Raw genomic sequence first — 12,188 nt, 5'->3', positions numbered from 1 at the left:
TCTGTCCCTGCCCCCACCCCTTGAGGGGGCATGAGGGTGTTCCCACCTGGGGTCCTTGACATCCTTGCTAAAGTCAGCCCGAGAGCTGACCTGACCCCGGGCCAGCTGGATGACCCAGAGTCAGGACCTGCTGTCTCTCTCCCTCTAATTTTTTTCACTTAAAATAAAGGAGAGATTTTATTTATTTTATTTTTGGCTGTGTTGGGTCTTCGTTTCTGTGCGAGGGCTTTCTCCAGTTGCGGCGAGCGGGGGCCACTCCTCATCGCGGTGCGCGGGCCTCTCACCGTCGCGGCCTCTCTTGTTGCGGAGCACAGGCTCCAGACGCGCAGGCTCAGTAGCTGTGGCTCACGGGCCCAGTTGCTCCGCGGCATGTGGGATCCTCCCAGACCGGGGCTCGAACCCATGTCCCCTGCATTGGCAGGCAGATTCTCAACCACTGCGCCACCAGGGAAGCCCTAAAGGAGAGATTTTAAGACAGTTTGTGAAAACTCGAAGCAGGTCAGAGAAGGCAGTGCGAGGGATGCCTCTCTCTTCCCTCCGCTGTAGGTTCCTGGCCAAGCCGTGCCCACCTTGGGGCTTCTGGAAGGCACTTCCCCGAGCTCTTTGCAAAACTGGCCCCTTCTGTCATCCCGAGCTCAGCTGAGAGTCACTCCCTCAGAGGAACCACCCCTGCCCTCCCAACCTGAAGCCACCACCTCCCCACCCTCACTTGCTCCCTGTCTCCTGCCTTATCTTCGTTCTCCGCTTCACACTTTCTGATGGTTTTCCTCGTCACTTACTCATCCATCCACTTGTCTATATCACCCCAGAGCTCCACTAAAACGTAAACACGGAAAACTCAGGGAGGGACTACCACCTCACCAGCACCCAGAATGATCCAGAATGACGCCAGAGGCATGTGAAATATCTGTTGAATGAATGAGGATTGATAGGGAAGCTTACCCTGTTTCTCTCAACTGGCTGCTTCCCAGCTGTGTGACCTCGGGCTGGTGGTTTTACTCCTCTGATCCTCACTTTGTGATCAATCAAATGGGGGGGACAACACCTACCTCTTAAGACTGTTTATGATTCCCATGAAAGGGAATTATTTATTTATTTATTTATTTATTTATTTATTTATTTATTTATTTATTTATTTATTTTTGGCTGTGTTGGGTCTTCGTTTCTGTGCAAGGGCTTTCTCTAGTTGTGGCAAGCGGGGGCCACTCTTCATCGCGGTGCGCGGGCCTCTCACTGTCGCCGCCTCTCTTGTTGCTGAGCACAGGCTCCAGACGCGCAGGCTCAGTAGTTGTGGCTCACGGGTCTAGTTGCTCCGCGGCATGTGGGATCTTCCCAGACCAGGGCTCGAACCCGTGTCCCCTGCATTGGCAGGCAGATTCTCAACCACTGCGCCACCAGGGAAGCCTGAAAGGGAATTTTTGACCAAATCTTCATCTCTTTCCTGATGAGCGCTTCCAGTTGGTGAGAAGGCTGAGACAGAGTGAAAGGGGTGGGGTGCCCAGATTGGAAAGGGAGCATATTTTATCACCTCCCTGCTTCTTCCCTCGGACTATCAGAAATCAGCCACCCATCCTCTGCCGAGAACACTCTCCTACTCCCAGAAGGCCATAGAAGTGAGGTCAAAGGTCATTCTCCAGGTGGGCCGCTTCATCTGGAGCCCCTTCCAGGGGCCGGGCTGGGCCAGGGCCAGCAGAAGCTAAGGCTGTCCCCTCCTGTTGAGGATCCAGCCCTCAGATGAAGTCTGCCTCTGCTCCTGGCTCTGCTGGTGGCAGATTGCCCCTCCCAGGCCCCAGACACCCCAGGTCTGGGAACCACAGTGCAGAAGAAAAAAATCGGCTGTGGTAGCTTCTGGCTTCCCAAAAGGGAGATGGGAAAATGCCATTTTCTGGGTTTCCCTGTGCTAAGAACCTTGTATACATTTTCTCATTTACACCTCATTACACGTGGCCCTGCCTCACTGTACAGATGAGGAAACAGGCTCTGACAAGTTAAATGTCTTGCCCGAGGTAACTCACTCAGCAGGAAGTGGCAGAGGCCGGGCGCGGGAAGTAAAGCCATCCTGGTGCTGCCTTCTCCAGCCCAGATGGTGCACTACTTAAGGCAGTGTGTTTCTAAATCATTATGGCGGACAAGAATCCCCTGGGGGTGAAGGGGGGCTTGCTTAAAATGCAGTTTCCTGGGCCTCACACTCAGAGGATCTGATTTTGTAGGTCTGGGGCAGGGCCCAGAGACCTGCATTTTCTCACAAGTGCTGCTGGAGATTCTGATGCATCTGGACGAGAATCACACTCTCCGCTCCTCTCTCAGTGGGTCCCCATGACCCTCACGTTCCCTATGCCTGGCACCTAGAGCAGGCGGAGTCCATCCCCATGGCCAACCCGAGGGCTGACCAGCCCATTAATACCAAGGTTGTTCCTCCTGTGCCTGCACAGCTCACTGGACTGAAAGATTGGAGACCCACATTTCAGCTCAGACTCCGTGTAAACCCCATTCTATGGGCCTCCACTACATCATCTGTCAGACAGGAGGGGGTAGAGAACGGACGTGTGGACACAGCCTTTCACACATTCCCCAGCCTTTCACACATCCCCTTCCTGGTGTTTGGTTTAATATTTCACTTTTACTCTATTTTTTTCAGGTTTCTTGGCCACACCATGCAGCTTGTTGGATCTCAGTTCCCCGACCAGGGATTGAACCCACGCCCTCGGCAGTGAAAGCGCAGAGTCCTAACCACTTTCCCTACTTTATTTTTTTAAAAAAAGCTTTCTTAATCTAAATAAATTTATTTAAGAAGGGAACTTACAGCACCCTGGCAAAGGGAAAACTAACATCAATTGTCATAAACAGAAGGTGACCATGAAAATAAAACTCTTTTTTTTTTTAATTGGAGTATAATTGCTTTACAATGTTGTGTTAGTTTCTGCTGTACAATGAAGTGAATCAGCCACATGTATACATATATCACCTCCCTCTTTTGGACCTCCCTCCGCCCCGCATCCCACCCATTTAGGTCATCACAGAGCACCAAGCTGAGCTCCCTGTGCTATACAGCAGGTTCCCACTAGCTATCTATTTTACACATGGTAGTGTATTTATGTCAAACCTAATCTCCCAGTTCATCCCACCCACCCTTTCCCCACTGCCACCATGTCCACACGTCCATTCTCTACATTTGCGTCTCTATTCCTGTCCTGCAAATAGGTTCATCTGTACTATTTTTCTAGATTCCACATACATGCGTTAGTATATGATATTGGTTTCTCTCTTTCTGACTTACTTCACTCTGTGTGACAGATTTAGACAGAGAAGATGCACAATCAATCGTTGTTGGGTGAAAGAGCAAGCACTTGAGAGGGGCTGAGGACACCCAGGCTCCAAGCTGAGACCACCTTCGCCTTGATGTTGTCTGAAGGGTTGGGAAGGAACCAGAAGGAATGAGTCAGGCACCCTGTGAGCCAGTGCTATTTGTCCTCTCCTCTGGGAAGCCCCACAACGGGGGAAATGCCGGGCCGGGTGATGCTGTAGAAGGTCCTGGAAATGAAGGATGAGGGACATGGGGTCTGCTCCTGGAGAGCCCAAGCATGGCAAGGGAAGAGGGCAGGGAAGACAAGAGAAGACAGAGAAGACTGTGCTGGGAGACAAGCGACCCCAATGTTAAGCCTGATTTTCTCACTCCTCTGCTGCATGGCCTTGAAAGCGATCAGAATATGCCACCCGAAATATGCCACTTTAGCATAAAATTATTTTGAGCTGAAGGCAATTGAGAATTGACAGAGGCATGAAGAGTTCTTTTTCCTCCCTTTACCTGCCTAAAAGCAGATAAAAATTTCCCTTTGAGGAAGGTACCCTCTGCCCACCACCCTTGTACTAGGGAGAGAAAAAGCAACTTTTATCATCAAAGACGGGGAGTCAGCTCCAAGATGAGTTTGCATAAGCAGACTTTACTAAAATAGCTCTTATCTTCCATTTTCCCCCCATATATTTCCTGGTCATTTCCCTACAATTTATTGTCCCTTGAAATCTAAACCCTCTTTCCTTTGCAAAAAAGGTAGATGAGTCCCTGAGTCTAACCACTTCTTTGAGTTTCACTTCTTTTCTGTGAACTCCTGTGCATGTAAATATTAATAAATATCACGTGCCTTTTCCCCTATTTATCTGTCTTTTCTTAGTTTAATTTGCAAGCCCCCAGGCACTAAACCTAAGACGGCAGAGGAAAAGCTTTTCCTCACCAACACTGGTCTGCAATTCTCCATTGACACCAAAGTGACCAAGGTGAAAAAGCTCATGTTAAATGGAAAAATAAAACAAGAAGCACAACTGTATGTTCACCTTGACTGTATGGGGGAAATGTGCAACATGAAAGGTTGGCAGGAGAAATGCTCTAACATAGTAGTCAGAAGTGTGTGTTCAGGCTCCTGAAACTGAGTAGGATCCTGTGGGGATCCTGGGCACCGAAGCTTTTCTGTGTCCTCCGTTCCTTGTTTGTAGGGAACAGACTCCAGCCTCCAGGACCTTCCCTGAGTCCCAAAGGGCAGATTCAAACAGCTGCTAATCAGGGAAGGGAGGGGATGCAGACAAGGGCGGGGCAGCCAAGAAACAATAGTGCAGCCTCGGGGCACTTGGTCCTGGTTCCACCTCAAGGGATACATATAACAATATCTTTAAGCTCTTTATGGAACCAAAACCCCCAACAAATGAAAGATGTCAGCATTCTTCATTCCAGAGAAGACCACCTGAGGCCAGATTAAAAGAACCAGAGAAGCTCATCAGGAAATTACCTGAGACCAGATTAAAGGAGTGCAGGCCTTGCACACACCTTAATCTTATCAGCAACCCCACCCTTGAAGTATTGCTATAAAACTCCTCAACAAATCCTCCCAGGATGGGACACACAGTTTTCGAGGGCAGGAGCCTGCTGTGTCCCCCTTTGCCTGGCAAAGCAATAAACAATTCTTTTCTAGTTCACCCAAAACGCTGTCTCTGAGATTTGATTTGGCACCTGTGCACAGAGGCCAAGTTTTTGGCATCAGTCCCACACAAAAGGGTCTCCTGACTCCTGGGCATGGGATTTTGTCATTGAACCTCTCTGAGCCTCAGTTTCTTTATCTATAAAATGGGAATTATATTACTGTCTTTACAAGGTATTGTGAAGAATGCATGACAGACCTCGGGAAAGCACTGAGCACCCTGTCTGGCAGGTAGAGACCGGCCTGTGAAACGCAGAGCAGCAGCTGTTGTGATGGTTGTGACTGTGGTTGAATGAATGTTATCAGCCACAACAACCGCATCACCTTTCTGACATTTCCCTGTTTCTTTCCTCCCCCACAGGGCTCGTCCTCCCCGAGGCCAGCTTTTCCGAGCTCTATGGCAGGATCAAGCAGGCCACGGGGAAGTGGCCTCTCCTCGCCTGCCTCACCCATGGCTGTGTGGACTAAGAATGCTGCCTGCCATGCCAGTAAACAAAGGAAGTCGCAGTCATCAGCGATTGCAGCTATCCCCAGTGGTGAACCCTGAGGGAACTCAGGAAGGAAACAAAGAATACCTACCATCTAGCAGTCAGCAGACTGCAGCCATGGGTGCAGCTTGAGGAAACTCAGGATGTGAACACACAGGATACTGGTCCCAGATAGCTGAGGTGCATATCAAAGGAATGATTTCAGTGAGCCCAGACTCTTGCATCTTCCCATATAGAAAAGGGCTAAATTCCTTGAGATATCTAGTTTTCTTTTTTTAACAGTACCTGTTAATAAATAATAGTCATAATAATAAATAATAAATTAATAATAAATAATAGTATTAACTACCTGCCCTTTATTGAAAAACTCCTATATATCCTAGCTCCCGCCTCGCCTCCTAGGAGCAGTTTTCTCAGGGTTACTTGAGATGCTGCCTCCTGGGCTTGAAGTCCTAAGAATGTCTGCCGAATAAAACATAGCTCTCAGCTTTTAGGTTGCGCACTTTTTTTCAGTCGACAGCAGTCACTGTGGCTTGGGGGACCAGGGGCAGCCTATGGGTGACACCGACAGGTAACTCTCCTGTCTGGGGACAGCAGGCAGGCTGGCTGAGGTCTACACTGAAATCTTGCCTGAGCATCGTTTTTTTTTTTTTTTTAATTTTTTATTTTTTTATTTTTTATTTTATTTTTTTTTTAAATTTTATTTATTTATTTATGTATTTATTTATTTTTGGCTGTGTTGGGTCTTCGTTTCTGTGCGTGGGCTTTCTCTAGTTGTGGCAAGCGGGGGCCACTCTTCATCGCGGTGCGCGGGCCTCTCACTGTCGCGGCCTCTCTTGTTGCGGAGCACAGGCTCCAGACGCGCAGGCTCAGTAGTTGTGGCTCACGGGCCTAGTTGCTCCGCGGCATGTGGGATCCTCCCAGACCAGGGCTCGAACCCGCATCCCCTGCATTGGCAGGCAGATTTTCAACCACTGCGCCACCAGGGAAGCCCCTGTGCATCATTTGAGCAAGGGGCAGCCACATTGATTCAACACACCTTTCCTGGGCAAAGAGGGCGGGCTCTGGGGTTCATACCCTTTTGCCCTGTTTACCAGCTGTGCTTCCTGGGGCAAGCTCCTTGACCTCTCTGTGCCTCAATCTCTTCACACACAGGATGGGGGCATTCACAGTACTTCCCTCATGAGTGAATATGAGGGTTCCGTGGAAACATGGTGAAGCACACTTCAGACACTGTCTACACTGGGCTCTGCTCCACTGTGTCAGGCACCAGGCAAGGCAGTGGGATTCATAAAGTAGGCCCAGTCAGTCCTCAAGAGATCACCATTCCCACAAGGCGCTCTAACATTGCTACAGGGAACCAGCTTGGGTTGGGGAGACTGCCCCAAACTTCAGGGTCTGAGAACCTGATTCAAGTGACACTAACTTGGGTGTGACCTTAAGCAAGACAATTTTCTCTCTGTCTCTCAGTTTCCCACCCAGTAAAATGGGATGTTTTGTGGCTATATTGGATCATGGATTTGAAAATATTTTGAAGAGCATAAAATATTAAAAGGTCTGGGGTGCAGAGCAAGATAAATGTTATATGATATCTCTTACATGTAGAATCTAAAAAAATAGGACAAATGAACTTATTAACAAAACAGAAACAGACTCACAGACACAGACAACAAACTATGGTTATCAAAGGGGAAGGGGGGAGGGAGAAATTTGGAGTATGGGATTAACAGATACACACTACTATATATAAAATAGATAAACAACAAGGACTTACTGCATAGCACAGGGAACTATATTCAATATAGTGTAATAACCTATAATGGAAATGAATCAAAAAATGTATATATATAACTGAATCACTTTTCTGTACACCTGAAAATAACACAATATTGTAAATCAACTATACTTCAATTAAAAAAGGAAAGTCTGGAGTGTTCTACATAGATAGGGAGTCTGCAAACTATTTACAATAGCCAAGACATGGAAGCAACCTAAATGCCCATGGACAGTCATGGTCATTTATTCCTTTTCAGCCATAAAAAGGAACGAAATTGGGTCATTTGTAGAGACGTGGATAGACCTAGAGACTGTCATACAGAGTGAAGTAAGTCAGAAAGAGAAAAACAAATATTGTATATTAACACATATATGTGGAATCTAGAAAAATGGTACAGATGAACCGGTTTGCAAGGCAGAAATAGAGACACAGATGTAGAGAACAAACGTATGGACACCAAGGGGGGAAAGGGTGGGTGGGATGAATCAGGAAATTGGGATTGACGTATATACAGTAATATGTATAAAATAGATAACTAATAAGAACCTGCTGTATAGCACAGGGAACTCCACTGTACAGTAGAAACAAACACAACATTGTAAAATAACTATACTGCAATAAAAATAAAAAAATAAAAGATTTCATTTAGTGCTTGATTTTGGGAAGGCTAGAGTGTCAAAAATGTAAAAAGCCTTAGATCTTTTTAAAAGTGAGAAGTCTCATTCTCTTAAATAATCTAGGATATAATAAAAGTTAACATAAACTACAGGAAATTATTCTGATAAGGCAAAATTTTGGTTCCTAGGCAGATTACCTTTTACAATCTCATTAAGAGCAGACCAATATTCCAAGAAATCATTATCATTTTAGCAGAGACAAAACCAAAGTCTAATTTTGCATCAGTGTACTTTTGATATCAAAGTTTATTTTTTTAAAAACTTTATAAATAAATCAATTCAGTCTTACCCACTTGACCACATATAAAAATCCATGTTCTGCAAACCTACAACTTTCTGCATCCATTTAGGTTTGTCCTTTTTTTTTTCCCTCTCTTTCTCATTCTGGAACAACCAGTCATCTTACTTTAAGACAAAATTACTCTCTTTTTTCTTGAGAAAAACACACCCAGCATACCTTGTATATTTTTCCTTATCAAAAACATATCCTAATTTCCTTGCATACATTGTTCCCCTTATTATTTTTAGTAGTTTTATTGTCATATTTTGATTCTAATATTTAGCCACTAGTAACCTTTCTTTTACAGAGAAAACTACAAAGTTTTATCTGAGAAATTGTGATGTCATATACCAGCATTCTGTAGCAGAGTAGCCAATTTTACACATACATATCACAATGTTTCTTTATAGGTGGTTCCCACCTTACAACTGTTCAACTTACGACCTTTTTGTTTTACAATGTTGCTAGTGCCAGACGCATTCAATAGAAACCATACTTTGAATTTTGCTCTTTTCCTGGACTAGCGATGTATAGTCTTATGCTCTCTCGTGATGCTGGGCAGTGGCTACCACCACCGCTCCCAGTCAACAACATGATCATGAAGGTAAACAATCAATACACTTACAACCAAGTTGGTGGAGCATATTGTCAGCAGGGGTTTGAGAAGGGAGTTTTCAGTCGACTGAGAAGCTCCCATGGTCTTAATTATCAATGCCTGTAGACTTATGAACAGGGATAACTAGGGCTCCAGCCCAGCTTCTGTGTGCCTAGGGCTCCAATGCAGCTTCTGGTATATACTCAGAACCTTAGGAACCAAAATCTGTCCTTACTGTGCTTCAGTGAACGTTTGTCTGGAGCACTGGCTCAGGAGTCAGATTCATCAATGGGTCCCCACTCAATGAGTCGAGTGAAGACAAAGGCTTCAAAGAGACCCACTTAGGGTCCTGGGTGAGAAGTCTGGAGGCCCATTGATGAATCTGATCCTATCTGAGTCTCGAGCACTTAACTGTTAAAGAAAACCAGAGCTGGACAGTAGTCATAGCAGGAAAAGCAGATTTTTAACCAAGAATGATTTCAGTAGAGGAAAAGAGACTTCATAAAGAACTGGGGTCAAGTCCAAATACAGCATGGACAAGTGGGGATTGAGAGCCAAGGAGCAGGGTGGGGGTCAGTGGACGGAAAATTACTAAGAGGAGACATCACGGGTAAGGAGGGGATTCTTGCTGAAGGCAGCCCAGGATGATCAGACATGACCTGGGGATGGCGGGGATTGGAAATCTGATCAGATATCCAGGGTAGGGGATTCTCGATAAACTGATTTATGATTCTTGCTTTGCAGGACAACGTCCAAGGACAGGGTCCCGTCAAAAAAGGACTGAGAGGAGCCTAACTCAAGTTTGGTCAAAGAAAGTCCCCATCAGTAACAAAGTTACAGGTTTAAAAGGCAGAGGTGGAACACATTTGAAGAGAATGTTCTACCATAAAAGATGAAAAATTTTTTAAATAATTTTTTAATTAAAAGAGAAAGTTATAAAATATACACACATCTGGGGGACAAAGACGGTGACACATAATTCTGTTTTCATTAGAAGAACACATCTTTACCCTGGGGGCACTGTTGTAAATTTAGAAATGTATAAAATCAGGACCAGGACGGCAGCTTGTCCCAGCCTCTGTGGTCGACATCAGGCTATTCCCATGGATACATGTGAGCGCATAAGGTAAGCTTTGCTCATCTTTTGTGACCTATACAACCTCCCAGCGTCCCCATACCTGACCACTCTCTGCTTCACCCTGGAGCCGGTTTATAAATACAGATTTCCGGTCCCCAAACCAGAAGTGCTGATTCAGCTTGGGGAGCTGTATTTTTAACCACAGGTGATTCTGAGACAACCCTTCTACCTGTCAGTCCCTAGGGCAGCCTTAGAAGGCATTGGGTTCCACCTGTGCAGAGCTTTCTCCTCCCCACTAGGACAAAATGCTTAACCCTTTCTATCGCTACAGAGACCGTACATGACACTGGGAAATTGTGGTCTCTGAGCTGGAGTCACCAGGCCCCCCTGTATTGGTGGGCGGGGCTGAGTGACCTCTTCATGGCCTGAGAGTGCGTGACCCGGGTCCTTTACGCGCAGTGTCCGTGCTCTTTGCTTGCCCTGGTGGAGGGAGATGGAGTAGAATCTGTAGGGAGGCTGCGGGCCCATGGCATTAAATGATGCCTCCTTAAATGATAGCCTCCTGGTTTAACTCAAAACTCCTTCATCAGGCATCCCATCCTCATCACGTGTGGAGTGCTTGTCTATTGCATGTCTGTCTCCGTCCCTAGACTGAGCTTCTCGAGAGAGAGAGAGATTTATATGTTGTTGTTGTTGTTGAATCTCTGTGTCCCCGGGGCCCAGCCAGGCCCAGCACAAGCAGGTGTTCCATAAATGTGCACTGAAGAACTAATGACCTGTCCTCTATGGGGACCCAAAAGAGGAACGATGCCCTGTGCTGGGGAAGCTGGGACAGGTGTCACCTGGAAGCAGCATTTAGGCCGGGCCTTGGTGGATGGGAGGGATGAGGAGACAAGTGTTCCAGGCTCAGGGCACAGCCCAGTCAAAGGCTGGAGGTGCAGAAACGCACAGCCCCTGGATTGGCTGCAGGACCGCTTGTCCCGGGCCCAGTTTGCGTCTCCCCACAGGTGCTGCCTCTCACCCACAGCTGTGGCTACTCCTTCCGGAGAGCTCAGCGGTGCTCCCCCAAATGGGACCACTACAGCCACTGCATCACCAATTGCCACATCCAATGTGGTAAGGGCTTCACGGGGCAGCCTGGGAAGACGAGGAGAGGACCACCTTCTGCCCTGGACACCAACCTTGCCCCCTAGGGCTTGTGTTTGGAGTCAAAACTCTTGGGCTTGGGTTTAATGGTCCTCTCCCATGACAAGTGCCATTTATTGAGTGCCTACTGTATGCCAGACACTGCAGTGGGTAATTTATGTGCATCATATCATCAAATATTCCCAACAACCTAGCGAGGAAGGTGTTAGTAGTCATTTGACGGCTGAGGCTTAGGGAATGAAATCACAGCCCAGAAGGCACGTGGCGAGGAAATATGCAGAGCTACGATATGAGTCCCTCTCTGATCCCAAAGCCCTTACACACTAGCTCCCCATGACTGAAACTCAGTGGCTTGGATCTCTGTTTTCCAATCAGGTGCCACACACCTGTGCTTATGTCCTGTTCCTTTGCTGGGTAGTTACTGAATATTTAGGGACTGATGCTATCACAGGCTTGGAGATCCACAGTCAAAAGCCTAGGCCTGATCTAATATCTGAAGAGAAGCGTGAGGGAGTCAGGCATCGAGCCCCATGGGACACTTTATGGGGTTTCGTATAATTAAGGCTAAGACATGGAAGCCACTTAGATGTTTGCAACTTCAGAGCCAGGCGGGCCCTGAGAGGTCACGTGAACAAGGGTTTCTCAAATCCTTTTGATGGCAACCCGCACAATGTAATAAAATTGACACCCGGACCCAGTCAACCCACATATACACTCCCAGGCTAGAAACACAGTTTGCTGAAGCAGCACTTTATGACTTGTGCTATATCGGCACAAGCATGCACACACCCATGCATGCACACAAGCGTACGCACACGTGCACAAGCCAGAAGCAACCCTCTAAACTCATGTCATGATCCACTAATGGAGCAGGGCTACAGTGAAAATGCTCTCTCAGACCTGCGCCTGTGGGAAAGCTGAGGTCAGGAAGGGTAAGGGGCCTGCCCAAGGGTACCCAGGACGTGTGCAAAGTCAGACTAGAATCTGGTGTCTAGTTCCCAATACTTCTAGTTATCCAAAATACTGACTAATAGAATGTTAACCCAGGTGAGCATGTAGGAGGTATTTGGATGCTTTGGGGTTCAAAATCCCCACAGCCAGACAGGGTCATTCTGTGCTTCTTGGAGGGCTCAGAAGCTCAGTGCCTCTGGGTCACTTTTGTGTCCATCAGGTTTCACTG

Source organism: Balaenoptera musculus, chromosome 1 (genome assembly GCF_009873245.2).
Source record: "Balaenoptera musculus isolate JJ_BM4_2016_0621 chromosome 1, mBalMus1.pri.v3, whole genome shotgun sequence".
In the NCBI taxonomy this organism is placed as follows: Eukaryota; Metazoa; Chordata; class Mammalia; order Artiodactyla; family Balaenopteridae; genus Balaenoptera; species Balaenoptera musculus.
This window is presented reverse-complemented; position numbering follows the sequence as displayed.